Source organism: Silene latifolia, chromosome 2 (genome assembly GCF_048544455.1).
Source record: "Silene latifolia isolate original U9 population chromosome 2, ASM4854445v1, whole genome shotgun sequence".
Taxonomy (NCBI): domain Eukaryota; kingdom Viridiplantae; phylum Streptophyta; class Magnoliopsida; order Caryophyllales; family Caryophyllaceae; genus Silene; species Silene latifolia.
The window spans coordinates 112,116,522-112,140,842 of record NC_133527.1 but is presented as its reverse complement, the minus strand read 5'-3'; the positions used below and the strand labels follow the sequence as shown (position 1 = coordinate 112,140,842).

Sequence of the window (24,321 nt, the reverse complement as noted above, 5' to 3'; positions counted from 1 at the left end):
CAGAGGAAGAGGTTCTTATTCGAAGTAAAAAGGTACTTTTGGGATGACCTAAATCTTTACAAGGAGTGTAGCGATGGGCTCTACCGGAGGTGCATCCCTCAATGGGAAGTTCAAGGAATCTTGGAAGGATGCCACTCATCACCCTACGGTGGACACCATGGAGCAAGGAGAACTATTGCAAAAATTCTTCAATCGGACTTCAATTGGCCTACGATGTTCCAAGATATAAGGGAGTTCATCATTCATTGTGATGCTTGTCAAAGGACGGGGAATATCTCTTGGAGGAATGAAATGCCACAAAGGGGCTTACTAGAGGTAGAGATCTTCGACGTTTGGGGGATCGACTACCAAGGGCCGTTTGTGACATCCAATGGGAACAAATATATCCTTGTGGCCGTAGACTACGTCTCAAAGTGGGTGGAGGCAATTGCCACCCCAAACGATGATGCAGAAACGGTCACCAAGCTCTTCAAGAAAATAATCTTCCCAAGGTTCGGAGTCCCTAGAGCGATCATAAGTGATGGAGGAACGCATTTTCACGAGAAGAAGCTCGCATCCCTTTTGACCAAATATGGTGTTCAACATAGAACCGGCTTAGGATACCACCCTCAAACAAGCGGTCAAGTTGAAGGTTGTCAACAAGACCCGAAAGGATTGGAGTACAAAGCTTGATGACGCTCTTTGGGATTATAGGACGGCCTATAAAACTCCCATAGGAGCCTCTCCTTACAAACTTGTTTATAGAAAAGCATGCCACTTACCAATCGAATTAGAGTACAAAGCTTTTTCGGCAATCATAGCTCTGAACCATGATCTCAAATTAAGTGGTCAAAGGAGGATGATACAAATTCAAGAGTTGGAGGAATTCCGACTACAATCTTATGAGAATGCCAAGATTTACAAGGAAAGGACAAAATTGCTTCATGACAAGAGGATCAAGCAAAAAGCCTTGCACAAAGGAGATAAAGTCCTTCTATTCAATTCCCGATATCGACTCTTTCCCGGGAAGTTGAACTCTTGATGGATGGGTCCCTATGTGATCACCGAGGTTGGAAAATATGGAGACTTTGAAATCAAAGCGGCAGATGGAAGCAAATTCAAGGTCAATGGCCAAAGATTGAAGCCATATTATGAGGGAGCATTTATTGGAGAGGTCGAGGTCACCTACCTCGGGCCTCCTCATCCTTGAAGAAATCGACAAAGGGAGAGTTTGGTGGAGTCCTCCCTAAACCACCACTTGTAAATATACTAACCCTTCTAACTTGTATTTTTAACTTTATTGCATTCCTTTTATCATAAACATAATTCTTTTCATGAGAGTAAGTGAGGGAGGGTCACTAATTATTTTTTATTAAGGAAGGAACTAGTTTTCAAGTGTGGGGAAGCTTTTTGTTGGAGTAAAGGAAAAACGAGAGGAATCCGCTTGTCCAGAGAGGCAGACGCTCGTCCAAAGAGGAATCAAAGTGTCCGTCAAAGAATCCGCTCGTCCAAAGTAGCTGACATGGAAATACTTTATCATGTTCCTGAATCCGAGCGTCTCGGAAGGCAATCCGCTCGTCTTCTTTCAGACACCCGTCTATTCGAGATTCCGCTCGTCTTTTTATTGTATGATTTTGGGATACTGTCCTGTAAGGAAATCCGAGCGTCCCTCAGAAAAGACGCTCGTCCAACTTCAGCAAAGACGCTCGTCTTCCCAGGAATCCGCTCGTCCTAAGCCGAGGGAATCCGAGCGTCCCAAGCCCGAATCCGCTCGTCTCCCTACGGCCTTTACTCCCGGTTTTTGCGATTTTATTTCTCCCCACCACACAATTTGTGACACATCATCCTTCCTTGCACTTGTATTATAAAAACCCACTCTCTTATGACTCCAAAACATATCCCAAACACTCTTTCACTCCACAAAAACAAAAACCCCAATTTCTAGGGTTTCAAAAGGTTCAAAAGCAAGATTCAATCCACAAAGAGCATCTCCATACTTCAACAAATCAACAATTCCAACTCTACAATCAAAGAATGGGACCAGGAGGATCTTTATTTAGGGATACAAGAAGACCAAGAGTGAGAGGAAGTTCTTCTACCTCTCACATCAACACTCAAAGGAGGGAACATGAAGAAATTATGGATCTTACCATTCTTGATGACTTCTCTAATGTTGAATTCGTAAATGATGTGCAAAGGCTCGTTTTTCACCGACTTCTTGAATTTAGGTTGGAAAGTGTTTCGAGAATGATGACTCTAGTGGAATTTGATAATGTGCTTGGCCTTGATGTCTCTCCTACCCGGACATCAAAACCGAAGAAATATAGTGTTGCACCCCTATGGAGATGACCGGCCGAGATTTCATGTACATTAAGGAGTGTCTAGCTTTCCACATTCAAAACCCAATCTTGAGACTCACCTACCGGTTCGTTTCCGGCACCATCCTTGCACGCCGGGACCCGACAATTGTGAACGAACTCGATCTTGTGTTCATGGAGTCGTATCTCAATATCCAAGGAAGAGGTGGATACCATTTTAATGCGCCTCCCGTACTACTTGAGAAGTGGGCTAAGTTTAGAAACGGAGATGACAATGGGATGAAATATATCGTCAATGGAGGGCTCATTAAAAGAATTGCAAAGCATTTCAATGCGAAATTCAATGAGAACAATGAGTGCACTCCTCTTTCCGGGAATACAAGGATAAATGAAGAACTCCTTCTTGTGCAATATCATTGGATAACCCTCGAGGGGGTTGATAAGAGAATCAAGTGGATAACAAAGGGGAGTGACCCAATCTACTTACCAATGACCGGTCTACCAAGAATTTCACCAAGGAGGGGTCCTCTATCACCGATCCCGTCCTACCTTATCCCCGCAAAACCAACCCAAGCAAGTCCAGCACCATCACCACCAAATCCCCAACAACAACAAGAGCCACAACAACAAAATGAGGAAATCAAGATACCTCCCTACCCTTTTGAATACCAACCTTATAACCACCCTAACCCCTTTATTCTCCCCCAAGATGACTTTGTGACCGGGATTCTCCAAGCCATGCATTTGCATCAATATGAAGCCGCCGTGGATAGCTATTATGATCTTTACCCTCAATTCCGCGACTTGGTTCAACAAGGGAAGGTGAGTGAGGAGGGAATGTTCCCCTCTTGGGCCCAAATGGACATTCTCTTCCCAAACTCAGAAAAAGCAAATGAAGGGGCAAATGGGAAAGAAGGAGAAGGGAGTGATAGATCTTGGGGTGGGGATACGGTGGAGCTCAATAGCGAGGAAGATGAATTTATGGACCTTAATGCAAGTGATGCATCCAAGGAAGTTTGGGATAGTGACCTAGAGAGGGATGATGGCGATCTCTAGAAGATCTCTTCATAGCTAGATGGAGCGGGCATGAGGCACCCATCAAAAGCTTAGGTGATGTTTCCTTATCCTCTCTCTTTATTTTTAATTTTCATGAAAAGAATTGATGTTTTGATAACTTGTACCATATTTGCTTTCATTTTGAGGAGTCATAGCAACATGGAGGACTAACACCTTGGCTCCATTAAGGTGTTCTTTTTATTGTTCCCACATGTAAAATCCAAAATGACAATTTGTAGTTTCATGCATTGCATTCCGTGTGCATGAACTACCCGAAATTCAAGACATTAGAAATAATGTCTATTTTGGTTTGGGGAAGTCCATGCATACGCATTGGGAGGTAATCTAAATTACGCTCTCCGCCATATCAAAAACCCATGCATCATGTAGTGTAGCTTAGTATAGCTTGCATTTAGTTTAGAAATCATGCATCATGCTTGCATAATTTCCTATCGTATTGGCCATTGAGGACAATGCCCATACTAGTGTGGGGATGGGAAATTCTAACTTGACTTTTATTCAAAAATCCAAAAAAATTAAAAATTTCGAAAAAACCATAAAAATTGAAAAATTGAAAAACCAAAAATATGTTCATTTCCTTTGTAGTGTAGTCTTGTATATATTGTTTTGTATATATTGTGTTTGTTCATCCTTTTTCACATTGATCGACTACGCCACATCCGAGACATGGGGATATTGGAGACCGCATGGTATGATCTTTTCAATCTCCTTTTTCCTCTTTATGTTAATGACTATGCGGCTTTATTTTGATTGATGCGGTATAAACAATGTGAATTTAGGATTGCATTTAGTTTATTTGGCATACTAGTTGGTAGAAGCATATGCATTAGGGTGTATAAATGTTAGTTACATCATGGCATGTAGTTTGCATGTTAGAAAAATTTTGTGAAACCGTCTACTTGGGAAGCTTCACAAGTGTATATAGGCCCTAGTAGATGCTTTTTCTTCTTAAGACTTTGCTTGTTAAAATACTTGTAAAACACCCTAGGATGTGTCATGCTAGTATCCTTTGACCCATGGATTAAGGCCTAGTGAAGAGTACCTTGTGGTGTGATAACTCCTTGGCTACCATTTATTCCAAGGTGACCCTTGAAACCATGCATCCTTCATCCATGTTCTACCATACATTTTGTCATCAAAGGGAATGGGCACGAAAAGAAATTGTTTAAAAGTTTGAGTTCAAGAAAAGAAAAGAAAAGAAAAGAAAAAGTTTGCAAAATGCATCAAAAGAAAAGAGGAGTAACAAAAATGAAAGCTCCTATGTTTCAAATATAAGGCACCCTCTTTACTAATTAGAGTGACTTTAAAATGTTCAAAAGAAAATGCAAAAGTTGAAAAGTTGTCAAGTATTGAAATGCCAAAAATCAAAAGAAATGGCAAAAAGAAAGTGTTCTCAAATGTTATATGCCACAAGAAACTGGGAGGAAAACAACAACAAAGCAAACTCCCAAGTGAAACTCAAATACTATCGATCCCTTTATCCATCGTATCCATTTTTGTGCATGGTAGACAGGGGACGACCCTTCTTCTTGTCTAGGCAAGAAGGAGAACTCCGCGATCCTCCAGTGTTTCTAACACCATAGGTAGTCTACTCTTGACAAAAGCATTTAACGATTGACGACAAAGGTACCCTAGCTTGACACAACTTGGAGGTGATTTATTGGTATCCTTCTAGGCTTAGTAGTTTGAAGAAATTGCATCTATGAAGGAGTGTGTACCCTTGAATTGCTTCCCTTGTAGATAATTTCCGCCACTTAGATGAGGAAAGTGGCTATTCTTTTGTAGATGCATCCATTACTTGATTTTGTGTGCTTTAATGTTTGGATGTGTCGCCATTTTGGCAAGACCCACCTTACCTTGCAAGAAGGCATCCTACCTCATGGTTGTCTTGTTGTGAGTTGAAGGGGCGGAGTGAGACCCGCTAATTGTCTCATATCGGCTATGTTATTAGGTTAGTTTAAATAACGGTCCTAGTTTTAGTCACCTCTTTACTCGGGACGAGCAAAGGTTCGGGTTGGGGATATTTGATGTGACCATTATTTGAGCACATTTAGTCCCCGAATTAGCCTCGTTCATATGCTTTTTAGTGTATATTTGGGTCATTTACTATCTTTAGTCCTTCGTTTTGCATATTCTTTGAGGTTTTGTTCCCTTGGTAGGAGAGGAGTGCAAGCCTTGCATTTTCATGGCAAAATGGGGATAAATTGATCGAATCTAATGACCAAGCATCAAAGAGAAGACAAGACTAGAAGGCCTTTGTACATACTATAGTAGATGGCAATGATGAAGAAATCCTTGCATCCCCGACTAAATCCCGGAGGATTATTGAAAGAAGAAAAGAAGAAAAGGAAGTTGTGACACAATCCGCCCATCCAACAAAGAAGACGCCCGTCCAAGACGTGAGGAATCCGAGCGTCTTTGCAGAAGGGGCGCCCGTCCAGCCACCCACAATCCGCTCGTCCATCCCATCAAGACGCTCGTCCATCCCCCAGGAAATTCGCCCGTCCCGACACCTTGGACGCTCGGATTCCCTTACAGTCCCATACGTCCTTTTTTTCCCTCCATGAAAGATGCGCATATTTATGAAAGACCGGCAAAAAGGAGACTCGCATATTTTCTGAGAGGAGCGATTCCTCAAGGACTTAATCGTCATTTAAACCCTTAGTAAACCCTAATTTGTGTACCTAATCCCCACTATAAATACCCCATTAGTCTAATTAGATGAATCATGTTCTTCTTATCAATCTTTAGTGTAGTTTATATCATTCTAATCTCTTCTTAATCTTGTAATCAACTTCTAATCAAATCTTAATACAAATCTCATTTCCTTAATTTCTCTTTTGTTCATCTTTTATTTTGGGTAATTGAAGATTATTTGGGTTATTATTGGGAGATTGACAACCTTCCAATCAATCATCAAGTACTTCTATTATTCTTTGCTTTATTTTGGAATCATTAGTAGGTCTTATCCTCTTAATCCCTTTTTAATTATTGTTAATCATCTTCATTTATTCATCATGTTTTGCTTTGTTAATGTGATTGACAACCTTGTTAACATGTCAAACTTGATAATGAGTGAGTAGTTTCCTTAACCAGGGTTAATGGGTAATTAGGGGAAACCAACATGGGGAATGATTCATGCTTAATTTAATATGTTTTCATAGTTTATTTGCTTGTTTGTTGTAATCTCAACTTATGCACATGTTATGTTTGATGAAATGTGAGCCTATGAATCCTTGCATTTTTTACCCATCACCTACCTTTTCAATGAGACTTGTAAGACATAAACCAACTCGAGTCTCATTAGACCATGCATATAGTTGAGTAGGGAGGATTAATTCGACTTGTAGGTGTTGTATAATCTAATCGATTCGGCTCCGGGACCCAAACCTTCCTAGGATTGTAAGATATAAACCAACTCAATCCATCACAACAATAATTGCTTGCTTATAATTTGAGACTATGTTTGTATGATCAATTCCCATGAATCCCCTATGACCCCATGACACCCTAGTGCTTTTAATCAATTATTTACATCCCTTTTTAATCATCTTGTTTTTTTACTTTTATTGCTATTTAGTTTAGTGATCTTCTCATCTCAACCCCAAATCGTGACACTCCTAGACACCGCTACTTGCAATCGAAAATCCTACATCAATACCCGTCCCTTGGGATCCAACCTTTACTTACCTCTTTACTACTAGTAGAGTTGTTTGTGAAGTTATAAATATTGTTTTGGTCTAGGTGCTCCTAACGACAAGTAACCGAAAAGTAAAGCTCTGAGTGAGTTAAAAACCGACCACTAACGCCACTCACACTCTAACACGTAATAACCATTCACTAAAACACATCATATTTATCATTACTTTCATCCAATTATACATGTTATCTTATACCATATGAACAATTATATCATGTAATAAGTCTATTAACTCGTATCAACACATACAAAACTACGTCATGCGAGGACTTGCCAATTAAACATAGCACACATGTAAGCACACAACATGTCACTTCACGTTTCCCGATACATATCCACCCACGTAGTGACCAACCGAAACAATAGGATCTAGTTTTGAAATGAGGGATCCTTCTCACCCAAAACCAACCTCCTATTGTACTCATGTCGGGTTCATTTTATTAGACACTCCTAGATTCATTTTGGTTCATTGGTTTAGGTTCCAAAATTGTCGCTCTGATACCACTTTGTAACACTCCCCTTCTTACCCGGCCAAGGTAATTAGGAAATGTTACCGTATCGGTTTCCCGAGGCAGTAAAAACGGAATTACAATTAAGAAACTTCTTTAATTAATTAACAACTTTTATGATTACATAAACGTAAAAAATAGAATAAATATAAACTATACAAATTAGAAATCGACTACCATCTATGTCATCTATGCTATGCTACTCGACTCCGAATCCAAGGCGAGGCCCAAATCCCGATCACGTCAACAAGCAAAACCTGTACTTAACCTACTCCCCATATGATCGAAAATATCATATGGATCGACACAGGCCACCCCGGAAGCAGGTGACAATTACATAGACACACACAAATGTCAGTTTCAATAAATAAAGTGTGACACAACTCAAAGTGTGTGAGTATGCAACATGACAATATATGACTTAGACAATATCAAACAACCACCACCACGGTACCGGGACACGCCCAGACATACCTACAACCACACTGGTACCGGGACACGCCCAGATCTACCTGTGACACCCTTAAATAACGCGATAAATAACACCCTAAAATCTACGGAAAAACTGGTAGGATATGTTTGTAATTGGTCCAACTATATAAAAACCTGTAATTTCAAAAATTTTTCTAAACCAATCACAACATTTCCAACATTCCCAAGAGGCGGGTGCCAAAACCTGCAATGCTAACGAACTAACTTACATGCTATAGCTAACGATAAGAAAATGTAATGATACAAACCCAAAATAGAAAAGGGAGACATATGTCCCTTCAAATTATATACAAAACCAAAAGTTAAAAGGTTTACTATAAGAATAGCCAAAACTAGGTCCAAGGTTCCTTATGCTCACTAGCTCGTCTGTGACCCCAACAAAGCATCAACAACCTGTCAATCGCATTTTATACAAACACGAAAGCCACAATTCAGTGGGGAGTAACTTCGAGTCCTCCCAGCCACGAATCGTCATAATTAATGTAACATGTAATGAAACATGTAAACTTTATGAAAATTTAATCTAATTTCCAAGTATCCTAACATATGAATGCTAAATCGACTGATTTAAACTATCATGTGAAAAATATAACAAGTAGTAATCCAAACTCTATCAACCATAGCCGGCTTGCATCTCACCTTCTATGATTCATAGAATCATCAAACAAGAAAGGGCAATATATCAAAGACAGGCATAAGTTCTTAGTACCGTCAATAGTCACTCAGAACTCGAGTTTATACCACGAGGTAGGGAAGGTAATCGAACCGGTATCTTGGCTCGGCGGTTAATATTAATAAAACATGGCCAAGACACAACACAACCCTAGCCAAAAATCTTGGAGACCTAGACATGCGGATACACACCACCGCACCCAAGACCCACAATTTTTCTAAAACAAAGTGAGTACCCTAAGGAGTCCACCAAAGGGTTGGCTAGTACTTAAGCTGACCACTTACTATCAAAATAAGTAACGAGGTCATGCCCCAACTTGGATATAAATCCACTAGTCTGGAACACAAAGGCTATTAAGCAGTGAACATATACTCGTCAGAGACTATAAAGACCTATCTATGACAAACACAACAACCTGCAAGAGATATTCAATACCCATTCCAATTCTAGCAAATTTTAACAATATTAAAGGCTTTCGGGGAATCTAGGGCCATTTCTACAATTCAAGACACTATTAAATTCAATCAGCTATACATGTGAACTAAAGCTTGATAAATGGCCTAAAACAAGAAAAAGGCCGATTATCCAATTCATATAAAACTTCATCCAACCGAATTTTTACCCGCAACCCTGACCTACTGGCAGTGCGGGTTAAATTGCGGCTGACCAATCACTCAATTGACTGACATCGAATCAGTCAAAGGGATTAAGGCTCAGTTTTCGGCACAATCATCAAAACATTGCAATTATTGCTATAAAATTCATTTTGAGCCTATTAATTAAAATTTCAATTTATAAACTATCCTAACATGTGATAACTATCAATATAAGCATAATTTTTACTATTAACACAATTTTCACTACTAACATGATTCAATTTAAAGTGTATTCAAGTGTAACTTATACTAAACATATCATTAATGAACCCGAAATGACAAATATCACATGAAAAACCGCGAAACAAGCAACGGACTGACCCGGGCCAGCCGTGGGCCAGCCGTGGGCCTGCCGGCCTGCTGCCGCCACCCTTACTCCTTTTTTTTTTCCATTTTTGTTCATTATAACATCGTCTGAACACTAATTAATCGTTCCCAATACAACTATGTTAACTTAAACTAACAAAAGACATAAATTAAGCATGCATGCATCAAATTTTAACATGTGAAAATTACTACTCAAACAAAAATCACCAAACATACAAAAACAACAAGGATTGTGACGATTATTCGTCGAGTAACTCGAAATATGTTACCTTAAGCTAGAAAATAAGCAATTAGCACCTTAAAACCCAAACCCTAACAAGCACTAGCCGCTATCCTCGACAATATACGAGTCCCCAAACTCGTCTTCCAATTCTTCACCTAAATAAACAATCAAAACACAAAAATAAGTATATAAAACCGAAATTACCCAAAATTCGTCTTAAAACAACTTCAAGAAAACTGAAATTAAAACATACTAGGTTGTAGATCTCGACGAGAGGATTCCGGAAATGTAAATTTTGCAAAAATCCGATAAGAAACGAGAAAGATATGGCGATTTTAGCTTGAAAAGTAAGAAAAATGGTGGTTTTTGGTGAGATGTTGAGGATGATGAACATAAGAACAAAAAAAATCAGAAAAAGAAAGGTAAAGGGGGAGGGGTGCCGCGGGTTAGAGGAGAAAGAGAGGAAAAGAGCGAGTTTGAGTCGGGATTTTACGAGTCGGTTTGGCTCGTTTCGATAATAATTAGAACCGTTGGTCAAATGCAAATTCCGACAAGACCAAAGTTCTTAAACACGAGATTACAAGAAAATTGAATACTCATACGACCCATTTCCAAATTCGTTTACCCAATGTTCAAAAGAATTGTCATTTTCCCCCCGATATGCCCTTATTTCGAAATAAAAAGTTTTTACACGGTTTAAACTATTTTTAAACATTTCGAAACTACCAAAATAAATACTTTTCTTCAAAATATAATAAAATTATATTTCTTTGAATTATTTTTACTTTAAATACATTAATATCAAATTTTACTTGATTAATAAATTACTTCCAAAATATATTAACGGTCCAAAATTTACGGGCCGTTACAATCACCCCTCCTTTTAAAAAGTTTCGTCCTCGAAACTTAGAAGGAGAAATTATAGTTATAAAAAAATATAGGTATCTTTCCAATGAAACGGTGATACTCTTGTTGATCAGACAAGAACATCCACATTCATATCAATATATAAACATATTTCTACACCAATAAATGAGAAAACCCATTATTGGGACGTCTCCAACAACGAGATTTAACACTCATTAATGTTAAAACCATTAAAAATCATAAAAGCATTTTCAAAATTTTAGTTTAAAGTTCTATAATAAGAATAATAATCAAAAGAGCTGTATGAATTTCATGAGGTAAAAATTGAAGTTGAACCTAAATGGGTGTCAAAGATGGAGTTTCATAGGTTATCAACATCAAACTTATGAGAGGAGTATGATGAAGTAAGGAAAAGAGGTATGAGCAGTAACGCTCATGATCAAGGAAGAAGGAAAAACAGACAACACGGAAAAGCCAGACACTTTTATCACAAACTACAACAACACCCAAAACGGTTCCAAAAACTTCCTAACAACAAAACTCATAACCACATCACTCCCAAGGGTTTCCTCAATTGCTTATGTTACCTCATCCTAATCTATTCCCTGAAACAAGGTATTCCACTATAAGCGTGATCTAATCGTTCCAAATCCTCAAACATCCAGAAACAACTTCCACAAGCCTAAGGTTAAAGCTTCCAACAAAGCTATATTCGTATCCAACTAGTGTCAACTATGGTTTCCTCAAAAAGTAAACCTTCAACCAAGAATCCCAATACCAAGCTATAAACTCCAAGAGAAAGTTCCTCAAATATTCCACAAGATTCTCATTTCAAAACAAGGTAGTAACATACCAACCCCAAACTCTGAAAAATCAATAGGATCTCAAGTTTTCTATCCTTTTTCTTATTAAGGATTGCCAAAAGCGGATCTACACTCAGCTACAACATCATCCCATCATCTCAAGTACTCAATGCGACCTCAAGGTCTATAAATCTATAGGGTTAACAAATTCTTCTCAACACTAAGTCTCTCTCAACTCAAGAACTCTCAAGAGTCAACTAAAATACCAAATCACATCACCAAACCACTATGGTCATCAACATCTCAAGGAATATTCTTTCAAATTTGCCATCCTAAAACTTACTTACCATCAAATTCCCAAGGAACAAGGTCTTAATTTTAACAACACTTTATCACCTCAAAGTTCCTAAAACCATAAGTGAAACTATGTTCTTTAACCTAACAATTGGGGTCAACCAAACCATTACCCTTTCTAGTTACCAAAACAAGTGCTAAGACTTCCCAACAATATAGCTTACTCTCACTCTCATAACATACTTCAAGTAGTAATCAATATCACTCACTAAAACCAACAAATAATCCCACATTTAACATTTCCCACACGATAACATATACATTATCAAACCCTCATATCCTAAGTGATTATGGAAGCCCAACCCAAACTCGGCTACTTAGTCAATCCTATATCCTCAAATCACATCTCACTAACTCTGTAAACATGGTCAACAGGGTACCAACTATACTAAGGAGATAAGGAGTGATAACGGAATAGAGAAACGGTAAAATATTTTCAAAGGGTGCATAAACCTGACAAGTTAGGAAACTAAGGAGTCAGACCGTAAAGATAACGGTTGACAAAAAAATAAGAGATATTCGAGTTAAGATGATATCTAGGGCAAGAAGAAGATACGTAAACTTTGGCATAAAAACAGGGTTCAACGAACGTTAAAGAGAAGGGAAGGAGAACAGAAGCGGCATAAAGAAAGGGTTACCGCTTACCAAACACTCATCAAAGCCTATGATCGATATGATAAGGTTACATCACTAAGGTGCTCAACAAAGCCTCAAAAGTCTACCAAATCATAGGACTAACCAGGACTCCACCATAGTAGGTATTCCTCAACTCAATTGGTTCTAAGAGCCAAAATCAATTCACCACACAAATTCATTTGTTACCATCCATGTCCCAAAGTATCTCCTTTACCATTCTCATCATCGAACTTCACTTACTATGTCATCCCCAAGTACCATGGCTTGTTTACTCCCTCATCTCACGACTTAATACTTCTAGTCTCCGATACCATAAATTAGAATCACATTTTTGAACTCACGAACTACATTGAACAACATTCCACCAAAATTCCCAAATTCAGATATGATTAAAAAGGTCAACCACGTGTTCTCAAATTTCGAAAGGTCAACAAGGGCTACTCTATACTAGATTTGGTCAACTCAAAAGGTTTAACAAACTAACTAATTCCAAAGTACGATACCAATCCATTAAGCAATGTCATTGTCCTATTGTATTCCTTTCAAGGCCTACAAGGATTAGGGCTAACTATCATTCCTTAAATTTTCCACAAGAAACATCAAGACTCTCAAATGAAGTAGCTCAGGTTCATTCCATCTTATGTACTAAGGTAGTACCCATGCTCAATCATCTATAACAAACAAGCTCTCAATAGTCATAAATCCCAAGGTATTTCTCAACTCACTAGGCTCCCATATCAAGCACAACTAACAAGACTAACCAAAGGATCCCAAGTTATATTCTCCTATACAACTCAAACCTTAAACAATCAATTTCTCAACTCGTTCACGCCCTCCAAAGTTACATTCTCTCAAAACCGGGTTCTCTTGAACAAGGGGACTATCCTGCGGAATAAAAGGAAGGTGTCCACATGGACTTTTGTTATAAGGAGAAAACGAACCAAGGATGAATCAGGAGAAAGAATTGAAGAGTAGTTACCAAGGCGAGATAAGAGGAATTTGAAAGACGAATGAACAACGAAATTGGAAGATTAAGGTAAGATACACAGAATACGGAAAGAAATATCGAGAAAGTGGAAGCATTCTTCATTTGGCATAACCAATCTTTAATGGCACCAAAATTAATAACTAACAATCAACAAACCTAACAATTAGCAATCACAAACAGACTACCACATAAAATCCTAACTCTACCCATCCTACCCATCTCTCAAGTTTATTATTTAAAGGTCAAGTGATTTTAGGTGGGGTGCACAAACGTGCGTCGGGAGCAAATAAGCTCTGATACCAACTGTGACACCCTTAAATAACGCGATAAATAACACCCTAAAATCTACGGAAAAACTGGTAGGATATGTTTGTAATTGGTCCAACTATATAAAAACCTGTAAGTTCAAAAATTTTTCTAAACCAATCACAACATTTCCAACATTCCCAAGAGGCGGGTGCCAAAACCTGCAATGCTAACGAACTAACTTACATGCTATAGCTAACGATAAGAAAATGTAATGATACAAACCCAAAATAGAAAAGGGAGACATATGTCCCTTCAAATTATATACAAAACAAAAAGTTAAAAGGTTTACTATAAAAATAGCCAAAACTAGGTCCAAGGTTCCTTATGCTCACTAGCTCAAATGCGTGACCCCAACAAAGCATCAACAACTGTCAATCGCATTTTATACAAACACGAAAGCCACAATTCAGTGGGGAGTAACTTCGAGTCCTCCCAGCCACGAATCGTCATAATTAATGTAACATGTAATGAAACATGTAAACTTTATGAAAATTTAATCTAATTTCCAAGTATCCTAACATATGAATGCTAAATCGACTGATTTAAACTATCATGTGAAAAATATAACAAGTAGTAATCCAAACCCTATCAACCATAGCCGGCTTGCATCTCACCTTCTATGATTCATAGAATCATCAAACAAGAAAGGGCAATATATCAAAGACATGCATAAGTTCTTAGTACCGTCAATTGTCACTCTGTAACTCGAGTCTATACCACGAGGTAGGGAAGGTAATCGAACCGGTATCTTGGCTCAGCGGTTAATATTAATAAAACATGGCCAAGACACAACACAACCCTAGCCTAAAATCTGCGCAGACCTAGACATGCGGATACACACCACCGCACCCAAGACCCACAATTTTTCTAAAACAAAGTGAGTACCCTAAGGAGTCCACCAAAGGGTTGGCTAGTACTTAAGCTGACCACTTACTATCAAAATAAGTAACGAGGTCATGCCCCAACTTGGATATAAATCTACTAGTCAGGAACACAAAGGCTATTAAGCAGTGAACATATACTCGTCAGAGACTATAAAGACCTATCTATGACAAACACAACAACCTGCAAGAGATATTCAATACCCATTCCAATTCTAGCAAATTTTAACAATATTAAAGGCTTTCGGGGAATCTAGGGCCATTTCTACAATTCAAGACACTATTAAATTCAATCAGCTATACATGTGAACTAAAGATTGATAAATGGCCTAAAACAAGAAAAAGGCCGATTATCCAATTCATATAAAACTTCATCCAACCGAATTTTTACCGCAACTGACCCACTGCGGCAGTGCGGGTTAAATTGCGGTGACCAATCACTCAATTGATCGACATCGAATCGGTCAAAGGGATTAAGGCTCGATTTTCGGCACAATCATCAAAACATTGCAATTATTGCTATAAAATTCATTTTGAGCCTATTAATTACAATTTCAATTTATAAACTATCCTAACATGTGATAACTATCAATATAAGCATAATTTTTACTATTAACACAATTTTCACTACTAACATGATTCAATTTAAAGTGTATTCAAGTGTAACTTATACTAAACATATCATTAATGAACCCGAAATGACAAATATCACATGAAAAACCGCGAAACAAGCAACGGATCGACCGGGCCAGCCCGTGGGCGGCCCGTGGGCTGCCCGCCGCTTTGCCGCCACCCTTACTCCTTTTTTTTTTCCATTTTTGTTCATTATAACATCGTCTGAACACTAATTAATCGTTCTCAATACAACTATGTTAACTTAAACTAACAGAAGACATAAATTAAGCATGCATGCATCAAATTTTAACATGTGAAAATTACTACTCAAAAAAAAATCACCAAACATACAAAAACAACAAAGATTGTGACGATTATTCATCGAGTAACTCGAAATATGTTACCTTAAGCTAGAAAATGAGCAATTAGCACCTTAAAACCCAAACCCTAACAAGCACTAGCCGCTATCCTCGACAATATACGAGTCCCCAAACTCGTCTTCCAATTCTTCACCTAAATAAACAATCAAAACACAAAAATAAGTATATAAAACCGAAATTACCCAAAATTCGTCTTAAAACAACTTCAAGAAAACTGAAATTAAAACATACTAGGTTGTAGATCTCGACGAGAGGATTCCGGAAATGTAAATTTTGCAAAAATCCGATAAGAAACGAGAAAGATATGGCGATTTTAGCTTGAAAAGTAAGAAAAATGGTGGTTTTTGGTGAGATGTTGATGATGATGAACATAAGAACAAAAAAAATCAGAAAAATAAAGGTAAAGGGGGAGGGGTGCCGCGGGTTAGATGAGAAAGAGAGGAAAAGAGCGAGTTTGAGTCGGGATTTTACGAGTCGGTTTGGCTCGTTTCGATAATAATTAGAACCGTTGGTCAAATGCAAATTCCGACAAGACCAAAGTTCTTAAACACGAGATTACAAGAAAATTGAATACTCATACGACCCATTTCCAAATTCGTTTACCCAATGTTCAAAAGAATTGTCATTTTCCCCCCGATATGCCCTTATTTCGAAATAAAAAGTTTTTACACGGTTTAAACTATTTTTAAACATTTCGAAACTACCAAAATAAATACTTTTCTTCAAAATATAATAAAATTATATTTCTTTGAATTATTTTTACTTTAAATACATTAATATCAAATTTTACTTGATTAATAAATTACTTCCAAAATATATTAACGGTCCAAAATTTACGGGGCGTTACACTACCAGCAACCACAAATACGTACTGGGACACGCCCAGACATACCGGATCCGGAAGCCGACCGGAACCCCTGCTAGATGTCGTGTCTCAACCACACGAGTCCCTCCGTGACTCAAGCCATTAATGTGCACATCCCTCTTGGAGTGGGAAGCACCAAGAGGCAATTCAAGCATAAGACGGTCTCCCAACAGCTTTACGTCTCCATACAACAAGTAACCAAACAAACCTCCATGTCCTCCGACATACAAGACAACACAATAAATGTAATATACCATATAACATGCCAATTACCGACTCATTCAATGCATATGATAACAAATGACTCATTTAGCAAATAAACACGATATTGAAATTGAGTAGGATAAACCTACCTTTTAGCATACTCTGTAAGCAATCCAAATAATAATAATCTTCCACAAAAACCGTGACATAAATATAATAATTAAATATAATTAATAACTAACTAATCTAATTAAACTAAATACGCAATTAATTAATTAAATAAAAACCCGACTCATACTCGTCCTTCCTTCTAACCCCGATAACCACCACGTCTGCCGCCGCCGTGGATCACCACCACCTGTCGTGGAGGATCATGGCCAGCAGCCCACGGCCACCAAACAGTGGCGGCAACAATAACATCCAAACATGACAACCACCACGCCAACAACACATACAAACCCGCACCACACACACACACACACAAGCCATCAAAAGCCGCCACCACCACAACCACCGTGGTACCCCCTTACCACGGTAGGTCCAAACACCACTATCGTGCTGGCAGCCGCCACCAGCAATAGCAGCAACATCCACGACATTAAAAACAATGACCGATACCACACAACCAACAAACCCAACACCCCTCCCCCTCCCCCCCGCCCGCTTTACCCTCGATTTTCGACCACCACATCTACCAACTCCACCACCTACGACCACCACTAAACTCTCCACTCAACTCACGATAACATCCACCCAATACCACCCAAATCAGTCATGCTTTGAGGGTCAAAAACCCGTCTTCAGACGGTCGCATAAAACAACAATTACAACCAATAAAATACTCGATCAAACCCCTAATTTGGGTGGTCAACGGAGTCAAGGGGTGGTCAACGGCGGTTTATGGCAAGTCAAGGTCGAGGCGGGTTAATTAAAATAATATATAAACTAGTGTGAGACGGTTTTACTTTACGATCCCGAGGCGGAGGGCAAAATCTTCACTTTCTCTTCCTTTCTCTATTTCTCTCTTTTCTCTCTAAAAAAGATGGGTGGAGATTGTGTTGAGATTTTGTGAGGTGGTAGATAGGGTTAGGATGAGTGGATAAGGGTGGGTGTATATGTATATGGGTAGTTAGTATGGTATAAGTATATGTACACATGTATTGTATATTATTATTATTATTATTATTATTATTATTATTATTATTATTATTATTATTATTATTATTATTATTATTATTATTATTATTATTATTATTATTATTATTATTAACATACAAGCTTATTATTATTATTATTATTATTGTCATTACCATCTTAAAATAATAATTATTATTATTTTATTATTCCGTCTCATTCATAACTCGCATAATAATATAAAATATATAATTATAAAATACGGGGTATTACAGTTAAGGTAGTTAGACCGGCGACATTGCAGTGAGTACCGTCCTAGGCGCGGACTCCTTGGTTGGTTGGAACAAGGTCGGCTTCCTTAATTCTCAATTTGCGTGCAGTTTTGAGAGGGATGACATTCACAGTAGAATCGTCATCGACTAGGACCATGGGTACATTCCTCTTCAAACATTGGACAACTATGTATAATGCAAGGTTGTGGTTGCTTCCGAAGGGAGGGATATCCTTGTCGGAGAAGATGATGTGGTTGCTCAACTCAGGAATATCTTTTGTCATGTGAGCTACCACTTCTTCAGGTGAGAAGGTGGATGGTACTATGAATCATCCCAGTGCTTGGAGTATGGCTTTATGGTGTTCTAATGGCGTGGCTATCAGCTGTCTGATGGATATTTCGGCTTTTGCTTTTTTTAGTTGTTTAAGGATAGAATTTTTTAGGACAGTCGGTAGGCTGTCTATGTTCGGGACGATCTGGTCGTTGATCGCCGGCGAGATGTTTGTCTTAGGATTTGGGTTTTTGTAGAGGCGTCCAGATCGGGTATGATCGATTTGCTTGGTTTGGTTTCCTTTTCCCTGGATGATGTAGACGTTGTCTACGTCATCTCTCCAAATGTCTTTGATTTCGGGGTCACGAGCGATCCTTGAGGGAGTGTTTTTGGTCTGTAATTTATGTGGGGATAATTTTTATGAGGGTGATTTTTATGGGTTATGTCGGAGGGTGCATGCCAGAATGGGCGTGGAGGTGGTCCACCTTGGATTAGAGAGTTTTGGGTTCTTGATGGACCCTCCCTTGGACGCGGCTTGGGTGTTGGTGGGTTAAGATATGTCTGTAGTAAGCTACTTCAAGCCGGGTGATTCTCTCAGAGAGACTGGCAGTAGTCTTCTCGACATGCTGAAACATGGAAATCATGGAGGTGGCGCTGAATATGACCATGCCGTCTGGGGCGTCATTGCCCAAAGCATTAATTTCGCCCTCAATAGGCAAGATAAGGTGTGAGCAATCCAGAGTTGGTTTATCGTCTAAAATGGCATGGATTCCCAAAGGGTTTGTTTTGTTGTTATGTTTTGCAGATGGAGGTAGGGGTAGTTCGCCCTTCTCAATCATGTCTTTAATGGCGTGTTTGAGCTTGAAGCAGGTTTTGGTGTTATGGCCTTTGCCTTGGTGATATTGGCAATAGGCGTTCGGGTTCCAAAAATGAGTTTTCTTCGCTTCAGGCGGGTCTGGAGTGGGCCCGATTGGTTGTTATTTCCCTTGTTCTATGAGCCTCTTTAGGGCGCTAGCATATGTTGACCCTAAATTGGTGAACATCCTTTGGGGACGTTCGGCTTTCTTTGCAGTTGGCTCTAAGAGGTTAACCTCGTCGATTTTATAGGTTTGAATATATGGACGGGGTCGGGTTGATGTAGACCCTTAATAGCCTATACCCATGGTCTTTGCCAAGACGCCCTTGCGCAGGTCATCCGCAATACGGGTCGCAAGGATTTGGAGATCCTGGAAGGTTTTGATGTTTTGGTACCTTAGAAGATTGGCGGATACCGGATGAAGGTTGTTGATAATTTCTCCAACAGGGTTGATTCACTTGGCTTGCTCACCAATTGGGTGCTGATGTGACCATAATTGGCGCATATTTAGCCCCCGAATTACCATTGTTTCTATGCTTTTTAGTGCCTATTTGGGTCATTTCTTATCTTTAGTTCTTTGTTTTGCATATTCTTTGAGATTTTGATCCCTTGGTAGGAAAGGAGTAAGAATCTTGCATTTTCATGGCAAAACAAGGCTAAATTGATCATATTCAATGACCAAGCATCAAGGAGAGACAAGACTAGAAGGCCTTTGTACATAGCATAGTAGAAGAGCATTGTTGAGAAAAGGATCCTTGAGTCCCCAAGGAAATCCCCAAGGAATTCATGAAGAAAAGGGAAGAAAAAGAAGAAGGAAAGTTCTTTGAACTACAATCCGAACGGATTGTAGAGAATCCGTCCGTCCTTGCCAATCCGAAGCGTCCCCGCAAAGGAATCGCTCGGATTCCCCTCGCCGATCCGAGCGTCTTGCCCAAGAATCCGCTCGGATTCCTCGCCCAGATCCGGCCGTCCCGACTCCCATCCGCACGGATCGCAAAGACAAAGACGTTTTCATTCCTCAAGCATCGATAAGAGAAGCCCTTCTCTCGGATAATCCCGGAGGCTCCTTGCTCAACTTAAAAAGTGTAATTACTAGTTTAGCCCTTAGTTAACCCTAATGCATCCTCCCTAATTTTCACTATAAATACCCCATTAGTCTAATTAGAGGAGCATGTTCTTCTTATCAATAATTAGTGTAGTTAATATCAATCAAATCTCTCTTCAATATTGTAATCAAATATTAATCAAGTTTTAATCCAAGTTTTAGTTCTTTAATCTCTCTCTTGTTCTTACTTTATTTTGGGTAATTGAAGATTATTTGGGTTATTATTGGGAGATTGACAACCTCTCAATCTAGGATTCAAGTACTTCTATTATTCTTGCTTTATTATTGGAATCATTAGTAGGTATAATCTCTTAATCCCTTTTTAATTATTGCTAATTACTTTCATTTATTCATCATGTTTCATTATGTTAGTATGATTGACAACCTTTCTAGCATGATCAATATGATAATGAGTGAGTAGTCTCTTAGCTAGGGTTTAATGGGTGATTAGGGAAACCAACATGGGGAATGATTCATGCTTAAATTAATATGCTTTCATATCTTATTTGCTTGCTTGTTTTGATCTTAATACATGCACATGTTATATTTGATGAAATGCTAAGCCTATGAATCCTTGCATTTACTATCATCTTCTATCCTTTCAACTTGACTTGTAAGACATAACCCAACTCGAGTCTTGTTAGACCATGCATGTGTTAAGTAGGGAAGATTAAGTCGACTTGTAGGTGTTGTACAATCCAAGAGATTCGGCTCAGGGACCCAAACTTTCCTAGGATTGTAAGATATAACCCAACTCAATCCATCACAACAATAATTGCTTGCTTATAATTTGAGAACATGTTTGTATGATCATATCCCATGATTCCCCTATGAACCCATGACACCCTAGTGCTTTTAATCAATTGTTTACACCCCTTATTTTATTTATCTTGTTAGTTTATTTTCATTGCTATCTTAGTTTAGTAACCTTCTACATCAACCCAATTTGTGACACCCCTAGACACCACTAGTTACAATAGAATCTTCATTTCAATACCCGTCCCTTGGGATCCGACCTTTACTTGCCTCTTTACTAATTGTAGAGTTGTTTGTGAAGTATAAATTGTGTTTTGTATCGACCATTGACCAACGACCACATATGCTTAATTGTGAACACCAAATGGCTCCGATCAAAAATGGCGCCGTTGCCGGGGACGGTGTTTAATTGATTTAAGATTTCTTTTATTGTTTTTAGTTGTGTCTTTTTTCACCTTGGGGAAGTAAAACTCCTCGAGGTTTGTTCTAATTGTTTTTGAGTTGTTTGATATTTTGCATGTCTAGAAGGTTACAAAGAGATTTGTTACCTTTTGACCGTGAAATCGAAAGAACCTTGACGAATAATAGGAGACTTGTTAGGAGGAATTTGGGAGGTGTTGGTGAAGTTGTTCAACCCACTAGTGAGTTTGTCAATCCTTTCGCAATAGAAGGAGAAGAAAACCCATTAAACAATACCACACAAAATCCACCTACAATGCCTAAATTCTCGTCACACTCTATACCCACCGAGGAGGATCTACCAAATGGTACTCCTACCCCACAACATCTTACCGGAAACTTTATTGCCAAGTCCGCCTTCATCCAACTAGTTGAGAGGAGCCAATTCGGGGGAATGCCTAGTGAGGACCCTCATTCTCATATGGAAACATTTTGTGATTATTGTGAAGCTATCTCTCAAACGGGCGTGACTCAAGACCAAATAAGATGGGTCTTATTTCCTTTTTCGTTAATCGGCATCGCAAAGCAATGGTTGAAGGGCCTTGATAAGGCCACCCTTGGAATAGATTCTTGGAAGAAGCTAGCTCTAGCTTTCTACAAAAAATTCTACCCACCGGAAAAGACCAATATGCTAAGAGCTCAAATTACGGGTTTTAAGCAAAGGGATGAAGAATCTTTGTATGAAGCTTGGGAGCGGTTCAAAGGTATTTGTCGCTCATGTCCTCACCATGGACTTAACGAATGGTTTTTAGTGCAACAATTTTGGAATGGTTTATATGAAGATTCAAGGAACATTCTCAATATGGGATCAAATGGAATGTTCACCGAAGTTGATGACAATCAAACATGGAACAAGATTGAGGAAATGGCGGTCCATAATTCGCAATATAGTAGGCCTCGCAAGGCTACTAGAGGAGGAAAGTATGAAGTGGACACCGTTACTCAATTGGGTGCTCAACTTAGTGCTCACATTGACACAATCAACTTGAAGTTTGAACAAGCTATGGCTAGACTTGAGGAAAACTCAAAATCATCAAAGCATCATGTCAATGCCATGACGGCATCCTCATCAATCCCAAGCGGGATATGTGAGAATTGTGGAACCTTGGGTCATGACTCAAGCGAATGTAGGGGAACAACCGAGCAAGTCAATGCTTTCCAAGCTTACAAAAGTGGTACCCCTTATTCAAATTTTTATAATGAAAACACCAAGTTCCATTCAAATCTCTCATACAAAAGCCAAAATGTCCAAAACCCTCAAACAACATACACTCCACCACCCATGAGAAATCAAAATCAAAGACCCTTTTACAATCAAAACCAAGGTTACCAAAATCAAAACCCATACAATCACCACAATGACCAAAGTTTTGATGTCCAAAAAGCGGTCCTCCAAATGCAAAAGAATCAACAAGAATTTTTCACCCAAATGCAAAAAGATAGCCAAGCAAAAGACACCACCATCAACAACATTCTAGCTCACACCAAGATGTTGGAAACACAATTAACTCAACTAGCATCTTCGAGCTCACAAAGACAAAAGGGGCAATTACCACCACAAAGTAACCCCCCTAGACATGAAACGGTTAGTGCCATTCACTTGAGAAGTGGTACAAGGTATGAAGCACCGAAGGAGCAAGTTGAGGATGAAGTTGTGAGAGCTAGTGAGAATGAAGTTGTGGTGCAAGGTCCCAAAGAAGGGGAATCATCAAAAGAAGAAAGCTCAAAGAAAAATGAAGACAAAGCCAAAGAAAAGGAGCCCATTGTGATTAGACTTCCTTTTCCAAGTCGTCAAGCCAAGCCTAAATTTGATGATCAACTTGGAAAGTTCATGGAAATTGTGAAGAACTTAGAAGTCTCAATTCCTTTCACGGAATTAATCAATCACGTTCCGGCCTATGCAAAGTACATGAAAGATATCCTCACAAAGAAGAAGTCGATCCGGAAACTTGAGACTATCGCCTTCACTAAGGTGAGTAGTGCAATACTTCAAGGGAGTTCACTTCCAAAATTAAAGGATCCGGGAAGCTTCTCAATACCGTGTACCATTGGCGACACAACGATCAACAAAGCCTTATGTGATCTAGGGGCTAGTGTGAGTGTCATGCCGTACTCGGTAAGTAAAAGGTTGGGAATGGGAGAGCTTAAATGCACCAATATCACTCTTCAAATGGCCGATAGATCGACGAAAACACCATTAGGGATATGGGAAGATGTCCCCGTGCGAATTGGGAAGTTTTTCATCCCGGTGGACTTTGTCATTGTTGATATGGAGGAAGATTCCAACATTCCAATCATCTTAGGAAGACCTTTCCTACACACCGCGGGTGCGGTGATTGATGTGAAACATGGAGAGCTCACTCTAGAAGTGGGAGATGAAAGCATAACTTTTAATCTTGACAAGACCATGAGAGCTCCTCGTTTGCATAAGCCATGTTTCATGATTGATCATTATAGCCGAAAAGATGAAAAGAAGAAATCGGAACTCCAATGGAGGAAGAAAGTTGAAGATTCTCCATTCAAAGAGCAAGTGAATTGTGACAAGGAGAGCTTGCAAAGCTCATCAAAATCAACCAAGGAAGAAGATGATGGCCTCATTGGCCAAGAAAAGAA

At 39.0% G+C, this 24,321-nt stretch overlaps 1 non-coding gene across 1 annotated transcript; it reads right to left on the bottom strand.

Annotated features, from left to right (window-relative positions):
* Window positions 1-22,336: 22,336 nt before the first annotated feature.
* On the bottom strand, window positions 22,337-22,443 carry LOC141645614 (small nucleolar RNA R71). The gene has a single exon (XR_012545092.1). It is a non-coding gene; the product is annotated as a small nucleolar RNA R71 (small nucleolar RNA).
* Window positions 22,444-24,321: the final 1,878 nt, after the last annotated feature.